General features: G+C 45.9%; 1 protein-coding gene across 1 annotated transcript in view; it reads left to right on the forward strand.

Annotated features, from left to right (window-relative positions):
• The first annotated feature begins 256 nt into the window (after positions 1-256).
• LOC124791213 (MICAL-like protein 1) overlaps positions 257-16918 on the forward strand; it is a 69459-nt gene continuing 52797 nt past the window's right edge. Inside the window, exon 1 of the mRNA XM_047257842.1 lies at positions 257-749. The gene's annotated coding sequence lies outside the window, so the exon portion shown is untranslated. The remainder of the gene's footprint in view (positions 750-16918) is intronic.

The raw sequence follows: 16918 nt of genomic DNA on the forward strand, positions 1-16918 counted from the left end.
AGCAGCGAGAGGGTCAGGTGCCGTCCCAGGGACGAGGCGAAAGCGAAAACGCGGCTGCCAGCTGGTTGTCGAAGGAAGGGGAGCACATCGGACGGAGCCAGCAGCCCAAGTGCGTGCATGTGTGCGTGAGACTGCTCGACAGTGTTGTTCGCCTCCCCACCAAGTCGGACGAATGCGGTAATTGGCGGGGGAGAGGGGGCGGAGTAGGAGATAACACGGAGCGGCTGCCGCCGCCGTAACTACCACGCGAGAAGTCGGCGTCGCCGCACCAGTGCGTTGCTAGCCACCGACGAGGAAGCATCGGGTGTTGTGGAACGCCTTCTTCCACAGCATATCGAGGGAGCGCGAGCGGAGACAGGCTACTGGAGTACCCCTGCGTGCTAGGCAGCTGGACGGACTGCGCACCTCACCTTCAGTCGCTTTGCGATAGCGCAGCCTGCAGCTCGGCGGCGGTCAAGTTTCCAGTTTTCTCCACTGTTGGCGCTGCTGCGGCACTGGCGCCGCTTTGACAAAAGCCTTCAGTTGAGTCAGGGACGCGAGCGCGTGCGCAGCTGCTAGAAGGAGCTGGCGGATCGTTTGCTTCTTCGACATTAACCGAAATCCGAAGTGACGACTGCTGTTGAGGAGCTCGCTGCCGGCATGACGGACGCGATCGAGACTATGATGCTACGTAGCTGTGCACAGCGGGAAGCCTGCTCTTGCTGAAGACGCGATATTTTAACCTCTTCGTACCTATTTCAGCCAGACAGGTACGTCTGTGTGGAGCGTCTGGATTAGTCGTTTCGAAAGTATTAGTGTAGGCTGTTCGTGATGTGACTGCTCATTGAGGCTGTTGTCGCAGATAGGTCTTGCTTGACCATCTGCTACGCGGCACACTACTTTATGTTCAGTGTCCGTGAATGTTTCGTCTAAATTTTCCAGTTTACAGTCTTTGCATCTCTTGTATCCTTCTATCCATACACGCTGTATGCTAATATTGACTCAGGGAGAGATCAGCATAGCAGAGATCAGCATATTCGCATGAGCTACAACACAATAAGAATAATGCATGAAATTGGCAACTAAATTAGATTATCAAGACGAATTATGCACGCAGCATACTACCAATAAAAAGTGAATAACACTTAGTCTACAGTGAAGTGCTTAGTGATAGAAGATGTAGGGGTGCAGTCTCTCCTTTTCCAGCATCGTCTAGATTGCAAAGTTGGTAAAGATTTTAATTTGCTTCAACGTTTGCTAGAAGAAACATGTTGTTGGTCATTACACACAGCAAGCTACATATCGACGACTTGTTTACATCATAAATGGCAAATAGTTTTTTATATTTAGGCCAGTTCTATAGTTTGTAGGGTATCTATTCCCAACGTAAGCACAATAAAACAGGTATATTCGATTTCTACTGCAGGCATATTCACATGATTGCTCAGTTAAGCGTAAGGAAGCTATTGTAGTATATAATGGTACTGTCACTTGCTCACTTTAGGAGTGAGTGTCCGATTTATTAGAACAACTAGGTGGTTCTGTCTAGAAGGCTTGCGTCTAATAGAAGTAATTTGACTCTTACCTAATATTGACTTGATCTGTAGTTCTGTGTTACCACAGAATATTCTTGTTTTGAAACAATAGCTACAGTATAATTTATTGCTTGAAATAAAATCCTTAGTTGCGGCTGACGTGCGCCAGCATTGCCTTTTGAGGCAAAAATAAACTGTTTTGCTCTGATCATTGTGATGAAAGAGATTGTTGTTTTAGCACTAAAACATTTGTTCTCAGTGTTATCAAGAGTTTCCCTAAATGTTGTATCAGCAAGGAGGTGAAGACGGATATTGCTTCGTGATAAATAATAGGCCAGACAAGCTCACAAACTAAGCAGTTTTTTTTTTTTTTTTTTTTTTTTTTTTTTTTGTACCCAAATCTTGCTGTTAAGAAGTTAGCACTGACAATATTTTCCTATTGAAATCAGGATAAATTTTCACGGGAAAGAAGTAATCGAGAGCATTTATGTTTTGCAACAGTGGTGTTTAATGCGGGGTGTCTATAATTTGTGTACATGAATGCTTGGTATTTAGTCTGTAGCGTGGTAGTTTTGATGAAGTCTGGGAGGAAGGGATTTCTGCCTTTTTTTTCGCTTTCGAGATGAATAGATGTTGCGGGTAACGCACACAAAAATTGATGCATTATTCTTCCTTTCTTTCGTCACAGATCTGTATCAACATCTCACTTTTGCTTCAATATTTGTTCAAGACACATGAAAGAAATTGACTGTACCGCCCTGCATTGCACTAGAATAAGGTGACTATCATGTCAAACTTGCGGATATTGCCAGAAGTTTTAATGAGAATCGTGCCGCCCTAAGAGAATCCTCAATCTTTAGCTGCATTTGCTTGTCGCAGTGTGATGGTATTATTGTAGTGACTCGGCATCGGACAGGCCTTGCAACATTGATCAAAGTTTCGGCTGTTTTGCGACGTCTAACAGCTTCCCTGGAGCAATATAAACGACTGCTGTTTTGGGGAGGTGGCTACTTCATTATCGATCCACTCGTTGCGGCTCTATCCAGTGTGCTGCTCAGCAGTACGATACTTTCATAGAATGTTTGTCAGATGTGAGGAGACCTTTGCCAACTGTTTCACTAACAAGGGAACCTCCCCATCGCACCCCTCTCAGATTTAGTTATAAATTGACACAGTGGATAGGCCTTGAAAAACTGAACACAGATCAATCGAGAAAACAGGAAGAAGTTGTGTGGAACTACGAAAAAATAAGCAAAATATACAAACTGTGGTAGTCCATGCGTAAGATATGCAACAACAAGGGCAATGGAAGTTGCTGAGTGCCGCGGTCCCGTGGTTAGAGTGAGCAGCTGAGAGATGAGAGGTCCTTGGTTCGAATCTTCCCTCGAGTGAAAATTTTACTTTATTTATTTTCGCATAGTTGCGATCTGTCCGTTCATTCATTGACGTCTCTGTTCACTGTAATAAGTTTAGTGTCTGTGTTTTGCGACCGCACCGTAAAACCGTGCGATTAGTAGACGAAAGGCTGTGCCTCTCCAATAGGAACCGAAAACATTTGATGGCAAGGTCACAGGTCAACCGATTCCTCCACAGGAAAACACGTCTGATATATTCTATACGACGCTGGTGACGGCATGTGCGTCACATGACAGGAATATGTTGTCGACCCACCTAACTTGCACACCTGGCGAATGGGTAAAAAGATTCTTCTACCTTGCCCGATTTGGGTTTTCTTGTGGATGTGATAATCACTCCGAGAAAAGTGATGAAAACATAAGAGTTTGTCACATAAACTGCAACAAATGAATGCAACAGTTTCACAGTCGCACAATTTTCCCTGTGCTCTGTCAAAACATATGTTTCCGTGTGTACACCGTCAAATCCTGCACATGTCCAAGCAAATCTGAACATGTTCTGGAATTTTGGAAAGCGAAGTTGATTATGTGTGAGTGCCTGAACTTTGATAATTGTCTGAAAATAAAAAATTAAACTTTTCACTCGATAGTAGATTTGAACCGAGAACCTTCCGTTCCGCAGCTGCTCACGTTACCACGAGACCACGGCACTCCTGCGTTCCCAGTCTCCTTGATGTTGCATATCTTCCCATGAACTACTCAGTTTGTATATTTTGCTTATTTTTTCACAGTTCCACACAACTTCTTCCTGTTTTCTCGATTGATCTGTGTTCAGTTTTTCAAGGCCTATCCCTGTGCCAACTTATAACTAAATCTGACGGGGGTGCGATGGGGAGGTTCCCTTGTAAGTGAAAAGAAAGTGAGGATGAAAGGCCCAGATGGCGTATGTGCATAGCGTAGGCAACAGGCTACGAGAGTAGCAGGCGTCGTAGAAAGAATCCATGAGTTATGTTTATAATTAGCAATGAGTCTACTCTGATGTAATTTACGCTCAAGCTCTAAATGGAGGTAGTGTCAGAAACGCAGTAAATTGCTAAATTCCACTCATATTGGAAGAAATATGTGAGAGTTTCATAAATGCCGTTTACTCAGCTTGAAACAGGTGTTAATTATGCACGCATCGGAATTGCATTTGTTGATTGACATAATGTGGGTTCACAGCTTCTATAATTTGTTTCAGTTTCGTCATTTTCGCTTCAAGTTGTAACTGTCTTTTATTTCACAAGTGCAGTGTCACTATTTGTACCAGTTCCAAGCGTTGTACATATTTGATATAGGTTGTGATCTGCCTCGTATTGAATGAATTAAACCTACCAGGCAGTTACTACTTGTATTTTTAATAACGACCAATAGCTGGATCCCAAATGCCGAGATTACAATTGTGAAATAATAATGTTACAGCTAAAAGCGAACATGAAGTCACTTAAAAAACATTAAAACATTCTAAAAATTTTACCCCAGTACCAGTCTTCGTTAATATTTCCGTTACTTATTCGAGAATCCTTGACTTTTACGAAATATTGGGGCATGCCGTCAGGTGTACTTACCACGTACTGCGCAATGCAGCTGCAGCAGTTTACAGTAGATGTTTTTCACGTACCGAGCCACTGAATCCTTAAACGAACCTCATGAAACTAAACGGTTAAGTGCCTCTGAAGTGCATCCCACCATAATAGATGTCCACCTAAAATGGGCATCCATAATATTTCACTCTCCCTTCAGAACGGCATTTTTATCGTTGTAGCAACTACGGACATTTTTGTTTTACACCCTCGACATTTTTCGTGCAACAATGTACTAAAGACTCAGTGTTGTACTTGTCTCGGTCGTGAATCTGTTGTTTAATGGCGCGACTCACATTTTAACAGCAAAGTGGGGTGTATATGTATATGACGTCTGATAACGCTGGGCTGGACCTGAACCTGAAGTTTGCAGCACGGCGTTGCTGAAGGCGCGATGTTTACCTGGTACTGGGGATAAAACTGTGCTGTGTTGGAAATTGGGACGTTTAAGCAAAATAAAAGGTACTAGCATTTATATTCTACTTTACTGTTATTATGACGACACGAATGTCTTAAATGAAGTGAATCGTTATTATGCGCTGTCTTTGATGCAGTATTTTCGTAGATAGAAGCCAAAGCTGTTGTTGTTGTTTTCAGTCCTGAGACTGGTTTGATGCAGCTCTCCATGCTACTCTATCCTGTGCAAGCTTCTTCATCTCCCAGTAAAGCTATTAATCGTACGAAAGAATATTCTCTCCTTTGGGTGGATTATTACTTGCAAAAAAATGGTTTTGTTGTCTTGAGTTATTTATGATATAGTGTCCATTTGTGTGTGTTGCAGAATCAACCTGGTTACAGCGCTGGGGATCGGTTGACGGCACTCCTGTCTGTCCTTGGTAAATCCCAACGTGCGATGTGACGTGCTGCTTAAAAAAAATTTAAAAAACCGGAATTCGAATTTTGGAGGAGCAGCGTTCAAATTCCTTTTCAACGTTTCCCGTTTGACGCATTACTTCAAATTACTGTTGGGATGGTCCCTTCGGCTAGACCGCGGAAGTTTGCCTCCTAAATTATTAATCTGTCCCTAATGAATATGCCGTACGCTCATTTCATTTTGGATATCGACGAGACGGCGAACTCTGCTAACCTTGTGTTGCAGGGGGACCAGTAACGTTAAAGACGTAATAATCTGTCCGTAGAACGACTATACTGTTTGCAAGCTGACAGAGCATCGCGTATGATCTCATCATGTATTTAGACGTGTTTGCCGTTCGCTTTTTGTGCTCGTCGCCCGTGTGGTTAGGGACATGTGTGCGGCGATGGTTGCCGGCGTTTTTCTGGACGCGCCTCACGCCGGTGACCACAGGCCCGTTTGCTCGTAATAGGCAGCGCTTACGTTCTGTTTGTTTGGTCAGCCCGCGGCAGCAGCAGCAGCAGCAGCAGCGACCTGGTCCCGTTTCGAAAGTAGTCCCGCCGCGCCGCGCCTGCAGCCGACGCCGCCGATACGGCGCCCAGGGGGGACATTTGCATGTGATACCAGCCGCCAGTGAAACGCCACTTTCCCACCGTGGTGAGCGTTTTCGCAGGTGGAAACCACTGGCCTAGTTCACCGTTGCGAAATGTGTTTGCATATTGTACAGTGTGTTACGTGATTGACAGTTGCTGGGCGAAAACACATTGCCAGTTTGTTGTATGTCGCGCTTTCCCCGTACCATATGACAACGAAAATGTTCACCGAATGGGTAACAGTGCGTACTGTTGGATGTAACGAACGCTGCTGTAGGGCGATGCGCTTCTCGATTGTTTCGGAGAAATGGTGGTTCAGTGTTTTACAAGCCCACTCATTAGCATACAGAGCGCCAACCGCCAAGCAGCAGCGTTAACACAACAGACTACGTCGGCATACTACAGCAGAACTCTGCTCGTGCCGCGTTCGTTTCAAGTGTCCCTTTTTTTTTCCTTATCTAGCAAACCCTTGTATCAGGTTTCTTCGGAAAGGAATAACAATAATGACTGTGATTCATTTTTGGTTGTGTATAATAACGATCGTTATGAAATTATCGATACATTGGTGCGTGTACACGAAATACAATGTAAATTATTCACAGCAGGTACATCCTAGTATGACTGCGCTGTGTGATACTCTGTAACACCCGCCCGGTTAGCCCGCGCGTCAAAGCACCCGCTTCCGAGACACGATGAGGCGCTCCAATCCCGGTTCGAAACCGACCGGCGAATTGACGAGAATCGGTGTGGAGGCCAGCGTGGACGTGGTTTTTAGGCGGTTTCCTACATCGCACTATGTGAATACCGGGCTGATACCCATGTCCCGCCTCAGATACACGCTACGCATTTAGAAAAGTGAAACTTACTGGTACATTAAATCTGTGTGCCGGACCGGGATCTTCATCTTTCTCAAGGAAGTGCTCCACCAATTGAGCTACCCGAGCATGACTCGTAACTCATCATAGCTTTACTTCCGCCAGTACTTCACCCCCTAATCTGCAAACTTTACGGAACTTCTCCTGCGTAACTTGCGGGACTGGAAGTTAAGGGTATTGCGGAGGCGTAGCTTGCCCACAGCCTGGGGACAATCAAGAATTAAAGCTGCGAGGACGGGTCGTAAGTCGTGCTCGGCTAGCACTTGCCCACGAAACGCAAAAGTCCTGGGTTCGAGTCTCGACCCAGCACACAATTTTAATTTCCAGGACGTTTCATATTACTGCACACTCTGCTGCAGACTGAAAAGTTCATCCTTTTAGAAAACATTCTCACACTTGCATATCGGATTCACTTTCAACTCAAACAGATGGGACACACACATTTCGTTCTGATGAATGAACTGGAGACTGATGACCTTACATGTTTCGCCTCCTTAAACACTCAATCAGCAGATACGCTCTATCGCCGCAGTTTGCGGGCATGGCACTGTATACCCCCGCGCTAGGGCAAGTCGTAGCATCTTGTAGGCATGTCAGTTGGCGCCGACGCTAGTCTCAGCTGCCAAGTTTCGTCTACTTACCACAGTTAAAAAATGTTTGCCGCTAGGATCCAGCTCCCCTTGTTGCTAATGTGCACGCTGCACATACCGCGTTCTGTGCCCCTCTGCGACAACGGGCATCTCATGGCGCGACTATAGTTTTCAGAAGGAGCATGAACTTCGAATCTCGACTTCTAGAAATCGCTTGAGAAGTCTATAGTACGAGAGTAGCTTTTTTTAAAAGTCTGGTTTGTACTGCAGTTGTGTGAAGAATGATAAATGTTGGTGGTCCGTTGGATGTATGCTTCCCTTGTGAGTGTGAAGGTTTCTAGGACCAGAAACTTAGTATTTTGGCTACATGCATGTTGATACCATTATAGATGGAACGCTACCTCTGATTGGGCAGGGACAGACTGTCTCCAGTTGTTTCATCAAAGGAACCAGCATTCACCCGAAGCGAGTTAGGTATCTAAGTCTCAATGATAGGGAGGAAGGAGTATTGGAGTTCTGAAGTCAGGTCGACGGCACCAGTGGCGTCGTCACACAACCACAGATTCTGAAGAAAAGCGGTCGTATCCTTTTTAAAGGAACCGTCCCGGCATTTGCCTTACATGCAGTTTCTGGAAACAAAGCAAAATCTAAATCAGCTGCGTCTTAAAAGTGCGCCAACTCGGCATGGTGCTTCTTTGGTAATATTAGTGGTTACAAAAAGCCGTTACATAGGCATTGGAGAATAATTTATAGACACAGTTTTAACAACGCTTGACACAGCATGCGAAATTCGTTCTCGCTAAACAGTCCAGTTGGAACAAGGTGAAGTGTTGCAATGGTCAACACACTTGATTTGTGTTCAGGAGGACCGCGTCCAAACTGCCGTTCAGTCATCCCAAGTTAGATTTTGCTCTGTTCCTAAATCACTCTAGGCAGTCGCTAGACTGAAAAGACTGCTCTTGATTCCCTAGCTTACAAATTACGAAATGGTCTCCGTCTCTGGCGATCATGATGTCGCTGGGACATCACACTACGTCGTAATCAGCTGCGGTTGAATTCCACACTATTTGCAGAAGATCTTGTGGGTGTTTTCAGCTTGATTTTATTAACAGAAAATTGAGGGAGAAGCAATCCAAATTTCTGAATTAGCCAAAAAACAAAAATTCCAAAAGCTTCAGTCAGAATCAGAAATACTACAGCAGATATCCCTTATATCGTAAGCAGATGTAAGGGTCTAGCGTAAAGTGAACACATCTAATATTTGAAGAAACTGAAAAAATCAACAATATCCCACAGCAGGGACCATTTATAGTAATTAAAAACCCGTTTTTACAGCCCTCCGATGTTATTTATTCAAACAAATCCATAGTTTTTTCGGCGTCTCTTGTTAGAGTGATATGAAAATCAAGCAAGCAGTAAAATGCTCGTACCTTTACACTGAGTACTTCTGTAGGTATCTTGAAGTGTTAGAGTTGATTTTCCGTACTGGCGAATTCTATATTCATCGAGCATTGAAATCTTGCAGTAATCTTTGATAACACGTGAGACTTATCAAAGCGTGGGTTTGTTCTCTCATCAGCCTTATCTATCGCTAACAGCTCTGTAATTGTTCTAGGGATTTTCAGATAAGCAGGTTTCGAAGAAACAGGGTAGTGGATGTAACCATTCATCTGCGGTCAGTTACCGAAATAGATACGTTACGAAACAGCGAACGACCTGTGCTAAGTGGTTTTTGCCATTCTTCTCCCAATATGAACGCTTCGATTGGTCACATGGTCTTAGCTTACTGGCTCAGAGGCCTTCTTTCTCTTCAGACAGTCTCAGGATTCCATTTCCATTAAAGTCGCGTGAGTGCTGTGAAATAGATTTAGCACTAAAATGGTCCGGTTACAACCTTAAGAGTCCTTAGGCTTTATAACTTTGTGTGCGTGTGCATATGCGCACGGTTTGGGGGGGGGGGGGGGGGGGAGGAGACTAAATCTGAATTTCCCAAGTGTTAGATATTATCCTATCTGAATTTTCATACGTATTCAATCTGTTCGTGACACGGAAGCTGAATTTTGATGTCAACTGGAAATAGCACACTGTACCGGAGAGTGCGTCGGCTAGTTAAATGGAATACAGAGAGTGATCCACGTTCCTTGCTGCGACGCACCTGTGTATTGATTCCCTAGGGGTACAACTGACCTGCACCCTCCTTACTGCCGATCGCATTGCTTTGTTGTGCGTGTGACTTCGCACCCGTTACATAATGGCCACTGCTATAGGGCGTTCACAACCAAGTCCGGTACGCGCTGATGATGCTCCGATCGTTTGGTTGGTTCCGGAAAGGACAGATGATCGCCAGCCCATTAACGCTGATTCAAAGTCCTGTATTGTAGCTTTGGAGCCTAAGTCGGTCTTTCCCTCGCCACCCCCCCCCCCCTTCCCTCCTTCAGGGGGGAAATTGGTTAAGAACCAAAATACGGCCGTGCAACTACGAACGGACTGGAAGTTGCCAAGAACATTATTCTGTTGATGGAACCGCTGTCTGTTCCACTCAAGGTCCCTTGTAATTTAAATGCCCTGAGAGGTGAGGAAGTGCCTCGAGAACTTAACCGCTATTTTTTTCTTCTCGTTCCTCTTCTGTCGCCAGGTTGTGACTTACTCAGGAGCCCGAGAGAAAACTAGCAGCTAAACGAACGAGTTTCCTGAAGCGACTCCACGGACATAATCGAGGCACTGGGGAGTATCCTCCACCGATTCTATCATCCATGTGATAGATATCGTGCATGTAGTCTTCCGTGGCATCTATGGGCCAGGTTTTATAAATCGCCCATCAGAAAATCTGTAGTAGTATCCTACAAATAAACGTATGTTTATTCCCTGCGCAGTTTTTTCAAGGCGCAGGAGGGTGGAGTGCTGCGCCTACTGTAGGATAGTCGCTACAATACAAGGTCAACCACCAGGTCGTGAAAACTAGGATCATTTCCAGTGACAGTTGTTACCCAGTATGACGTAATCACATTCATAACATTCGACAACCAACGCAAATGGATGCGACTGCTTATACTGCACGTAGAAAAAGTGAATGGCTGTTTATACAGATCGTGGAAGCACAAAATTTAAGCCAGTCATCTGTTTTGCGGGAAGTTCAGAGTTCATATCCCCATCCGGACATACTAATTTAGTTCCCATGGTATCTGCACCACCTGAGGCGAAAACGTTTTATTTGTTTGTAAAGAATTTGAAACAGACTATAGCAAAATTTTACACCTTTTACTTTATTCTTTCGCCTCTTCTACAATCAAGATGCAAATCTTGCTTCGATGAAACCTTAGATGAAAGTGACGACTAACAGTATTTTAAATATTTACAGGCGACAGAGGGATTCTGCAACTGTGTTAAAGTAAAGAGTGTGCTAGAATGGTAGCAGTCACTGATTCCGTGTATAGTCTCTTACATTTTTTGTGATTTTCTGCTTTCGAACGTCATAGGTACCTGACTTGGTATGCTTAAATGAGCAAAAACCGAACATTATTTTCACTATTCCTATATAAAACTTTCACTAAAGTTTCGAAGCTTCAACGACGTGCTCTTAGTCAAAAGGCGAACGATTTATTCGTCTTGTGGCCTTTGCGTAAAGACTGGATTATTGGCATTTCGCCTTATTTATAACGATGTTGAACTTTCTGGGGTCACGCTGTTGCGCTGACACTTCATGTAGGAATGTAAAAATCGTTTAAAAACGATACTTGTTTCAGCATTGAGTTGCGTGTTCGCAGTGATTAAAACGCGCGATGTGAATTCGTAACAGGTTCAGAAGCTCGCCCATCCATTAAAAAGTAGGTTGTCTGTCGGTGTAATCACCAGAGAAGATCGTCTGTATGGTTCTACAGACTAGCCCTCGCACGATTTGTGGCCGCAGTCTTCTCCTAAGAGAGCGTGCGCTCCGCCTCTCATTATCTCCGTATCAACGGGACGTTAAACCCTAACCTCCCTCCTACAGTAGTGATACCTTCTGTCTGCTTTGTGGCGCTATCAGCGGCGTATGTATTCATTTTATGTTCAAATAAACTGTTGTTACCGTTTGAAGCCAGTGTTTATCGTTATTGTGAACTGAAATTTTGTAGCCGCTGCGTGAAAATGTGTACATTTTTGCCCAAGGAACCGGAGCAAGTTTTTATGGTGATGGCGCCAAAGGTAGACGACGATTAAATTTGCCGGTCATGGCACCGCTAAAAAGCTGTGGAGTGACTGTAGCAGCGAGTCGCGGTGCCAGCGGAAGTAGTCTTCGGTTCGCGGCAGTGTTTCTTGCCGGCCGTGGCCCGCTGCGGCTCTGCTTGGGAACCGGCGGCGGGTCGACGGACTCCGTGAAACAGCAGGAAGTGCGCCATAAAGAGCCCAAGCTCCGAGCCAATTCAGCTCTCTTTCCGTTTTTACTCCTCCCCGTAGAGCTGAGTCCGTTCGTAGAACAATTAGTGCTAACTGTTCAGAATACTTCAGTCCGATCGGCGTTCGTTGGCTTTCGCGTGCTGCCGGGTTTTCATTGAGCAGGGATTGTCGGTAATTTATCAGTGTGGTCCATTTCTGCTTTAGTTACGTGTGGGCACATACCCTTCCCGACGCCACACCGTCACTTTGGTCTAACGACGGCAATGTCTTATACGTCGTCTGTAAATTAATTTGGGAGGTGGCGCAATGGTTAGCACATTGACCTTGCATTCAGGACGACGCTGGATCAAATCTCCGTCCAGTCATCCCAATTTAGGGTTTTTCCTTGGTATACCTGACTCACCCACGCCAAATGATTGGGCGGATCCTTCGAAAAGGACATAGCCGGTTCCGTTACAATTCCTTCCCCAATCGATACTTCGGGTCCGTCTCTAGTTTCTCCGTCGTCAGTGGGAATTTTAACGCTAATCCTTCTTTCATTACCTTCACTGTAGGTACAACATGCAAAAATTTATTAAATGGATGCAGCGTTTTCCACTTAGACTGTTTGTTTCACAATTACTTACTTTCGTCTTTTTAAGCCGTTATCTAGTGATTAGCTAGGAAAAAAGGTGCCATAGTTTAAAAATAGCTGCGTATTCACATTACGTGTTTCCGTCCGTTTTGCTTTACAAATTTGGTTCAAAATGGTTCAAATGGCTCTGAGCACTATGGGACTCAACATCTGTGGTCATCAGTTCCCTAGAACTTAGAACTACTTAAACCTAACTAACCTAAAGACATCACAACATCCATGCCCGAGGCAGGATTCGAACCTGCGACCGTAGTGGTCGCACGGTTCCAGACTGTAGCGCCTAGAACCTCTCGGCCACCCCGGCGGGCGGCGCACAGGGACATTTTCCGTCTGGGCAGCTGTAACGAACATGTGTAGTATCAGCCTTGTTCAATGAGGAAATCCCATTTACGTGAAACACGCTTGGTACCAGAGGAAGAGAAAGGGCGGTGAAACATGTAAAGAAAGTAATGTGTACTCCTGCTTTCCTTCCGTTTTTCAGGAGCTGCATTGAATACGATTTGATGACGTCGAGTTGACTGGTTTTTGTCATTGATATATAGTATTCTTAGAGTTTTAAACTTCAGATGCCCTGTTGCTATTTCGTCATCTCTAGTAAATAATATGACACTAAGATTAGTGTGCAGTATACGGCACATACAAGTAGTAGTTGTGTCTCTGAAGATGTCTGCTGTTGGACTTGCTGCTTGGAAGATATTTCTTCAGCTGTGATCTACTACGGAATCAAGACTCGCTATTACGATCTTCTTTCGGACAATGTTCGTCGATATTGAAAGAACGGAAAGTTCAAACTGTTCGTGTGGATTGTAGCGGCGCGTTAGACAGATTTAAGACCCGGAAGCAAGGCAGGTGTTAAGTTTCCGTGAGAATTTGCACACTTGTACTGTGAAGCGGGGACAGGGGAAGTAGGCCCTCATGTACGAACAACTACCTTGTCTTTACTCTATAACAACGCGATAACGACGTGGTCCTTTTTCTTTGCACTTGAAGTCCTTGTTTAACTGCAGGAACTATTTCATAGTATGTTGCTTAAATTGGTGGGCTGTTCAAGGTTCTATCAAGGAAATTAAACACATTCTCCCTATTTGAGTAGTGTCGTGTATGATCAAGTTGCACAGCTGGTGAAGTATTAGATAACATTTCAGAAGTTTGTGGTTTTCTGTTCTGGCGGTACTACACGAGCATCAGTGACGACGTTTCCTACGATAAAATGTAAAGCTGTCATCAAACCGAAGGATGGTTTGAACACAATCATGCTTTACAAGGCGTGGCCTTATTTTGATGCGGTGCTCTCGTTCTTCTCCCGACTCACACCCCAGTTATAGGGAATTGAACGTGGATTCCGAACCGCGTTATCAGCTCGGCATTTTTCAGGTAAACAAATATTGCCAGGGGTGAAAGAAATGATAAGTGACAGATCAAAATGCTACGACTAACGGGGAATCGAACACCAGATCCGTTGTCTAGCGTTTAACCATTAAATCAATGAGCCACGTGCTTCCGATGTGTGTGATATAAATGAGTCTCGATAACTACACCAACCATCTCATGTATTGGCTCGTTTGGATCTTCCTCGACGAATACTTTCCGACACACTTCGGTTGAGTCGATAAGGCTTGAGTATTGATTGTCGGTCGTTATCAACACGTGCGTGCCCTACTTGGACAGCGCCAAAGCTGCTCTAACGTAAAGAATGATTATTTATAGAAGTTAGAATAAAAATTATGTGGAAAACGTTGTTCTTAACGACTATAAACTACCCGAACTGAGAAATTAGGACAACAGAGCACAGCTGAAAGCACAGTTCCCTTCAGCAACGCGCAAAGAGGCGGATTTCAGTTATCTTAAGTCTTTGACAATGGCGTACTTAACATTATCGATTAACCCGTGTCATTAGTGCAATGGAACTTATCTGCTCGTATAGCTTAACGCCTACGCTAGCTTGGGAGACAGGAAGGTAGACCAGACGGATGTCGATTCCCCGCTGCGGATTAACGACTATATTGGTCTGGTAGTACGTCCACACTGAATGTGGTTTTAGGGGGTTTTCCACGCTCGCTTTAGGCATATTCTGGGCTAGTCCCCCAGTGTACGCTTCAGGAAAGACGTGACACACACTAAAAACACGCAGATCTAAGTTTAGACGATTCACAAAAAGATGACAGACATGCTTAGGTTAGTTGACGACAGGAAGCACATCCGGCCACAAGTCAAGAACGTTAGCCAAACCATGGAAACAGCATACGACGGCAGAAACTCGAGGAGACATACTTCCGAAATATCGATAACCTATCAGAATCGAAATGTTTTATGACAGTTCGTAGCTGACAAGGTTACACCGCCGACAGTTGACGTTCAGTTGTTCATTCGGTGTGAGGTGCCGTTGCTCGATTGTGGCAGGCCGTTACAATGTCTTTTCGATGTCGACTTTTAATTGCGAGGCATCTTGTTATTTTGAAGTGTGCTGTGGACAAACCGTTTGGCTTATTGCCGTCTCCAGTGGTGTGTACGTGGTCCGCCAGTGGTGTGTACGTGGTCAGGAGAGCCAGGCAGTCCACTGTTGGGCTTCGGGCGGCCGCTCGCTTCAGAGCGAAGATCGACCGCCCCTCGGCGCCGAGCGCAGCGGCTGCTGCATCTGGGTTACGTCATCGCCACGTGTGGGCGGATGTCGCACCGCAGCTATCGACGGTTGCCCTCTTCTGGTCCGCCTCGCCCATCCCGCGTATGGCGCATCCTGTAACACCGCGGTATTCATTTAACTGAGCACAAGAGGAGAACCTCCATATATTATCGAGTAGTCAGAACATTATGACCACCAAATACTCTCTTTCACCCTCCACCCCTCCCCCCTCCCCTCCACGATACATGGTGGCATTCTTAAGAAAATCGACCAGTCTCCAGCTTCTTAAATTCAACAGCCTCATTTCTTTACTTTCCTTTAATTCGGAAGGGTCGTACATCCATTGCGATTCAAAATAACGATTTGTTCGTTCCATCTGGATAACTAGTGTTCCAGATACACTCCTGGAAATGGAAAAAAGAACACATTGACACCGGTGTCTCAGACCAACCATACTTGCTCCGGACACTGCGAGAGGGCTGTACAAGCAATGATCACACGCACGGCACAGCGGACACACCAGGAACCGTGGTGTTGGCCGTCGAATGGCGCTAGCTGCGCAGCATTTGTGCACCGCCGCCGTCAGTGTCAGCCAGTTTGCCGTGGCATACGGAGCTCCATCGCAGTCTTTAACACTGGTAGCATGCCGCGACAGCGTGGACGTGAACCGTATGTGCAGTTGACGGACTTTGAGCGAGGGCGTATAGTGGGCATGCGGGAGGCCGGGTGGACGTACCGCCGAATTGCTCAACACGTGGGGCGTGAGGTCTCCACAGTACATCGATGTTGTCGCCAGTGGTCGGCGGAAGGTGCACGTACCCGTCGACCTGGGACCGGACCGCAGCGATGCACGGATGCACGCCAAGACCGTAGGATCCTACGCAGTGCCGTAGGGGACCGCACCGCCACTTCCCAGCAAATTAGGGACACTGTTGCTCCTGGGGTATCGGCGAGGACCATTCGCAACCGTCTCCATGAAGCTGGGCTACGGTCCCGCACACCGTTAGGCCGTCTTCCGCTCACGCCCCAACATCGTGCAGCCCGCCTCCAGTGGTGTCGCGACAGGCGTGAATGGAGGGACGAATGGAGACGTGTCGTCTTCAGCGATGAGAGTCGCTTCTGCCTTGGTGCCAATGATGGTCGTATGCGTGTTTGGCGTCGTGCAGGTGAGCGCCACAATCAGGACTGCATACGACCGAGGCACACAGGGCCAACACCCGGCATCATGGTGTGGGGAGCGATCTCCTACACTGGCCGTACACCACTGGTGATCGTCGAGGGGACACTGAATAGTGCACGGTACATCCAAACCGTCATCGAACCCATCGTTCTACCATTCCTAGACCGGCAAGGGAACTTGCTGTTCCGACAGGACAATGCACGTCCGCATGTATCCCGTACCACCTAACGTGCTCTAGAAGGTGTAAGTCAACTACCCTGGCCAGCGAGATCTCCGGATCTGTCCCCCATTGAGCATGTTTGGGACTGGATGAAGCGTCGTCTCACGCGGTCTGCACGTCCAGCACGAACGCTGGTCCAACTGAGGCGCCAGGTGGAAATGGCATGGCAAGCCGTTCCACAGGACTACATCCAGCATCTCTACGATCGTCTCCATGGGAGAATAGCAGCCTGCATTGCTGCGAAAGGATGATATACACTGTACTAGTGCCGACATTGTGCATGCTCTGTTGCCTGTGTCTATGTGCCTGTGGTTCTGTCAGTGTGATCATGTGATGTATCTGACCCCAGGAATGTGTCAATAAAGTTTCCCCTTCCCGGGACAATGAATTCACGGTGTTCTTATTTCAATTTCCAGGAGTGTATGATACCTAGACAAGTGTCACATCCTTAAAGCTGACAATCATGAATTCATTTTGCGCTTGCGTAG

The sequence above is a fragment of the Schistocerca piceifrons genome, chromosome 1, assembly GCF_021461385.2.
Source record: "Schistocerca piceifrons isolate TAMUIC-IGC-003096 chromosome 1, iqSchPice1.1, whole genome shotgun sequence".
In the NCBI taxonomy this organism is placed as follows: domain Eukaryota; kingdom Metazoa; phylum Arthropoda; class Insecta; order Orthoptera; family Acrididae; genus Schistocerca; species Schistocerca piceifrons.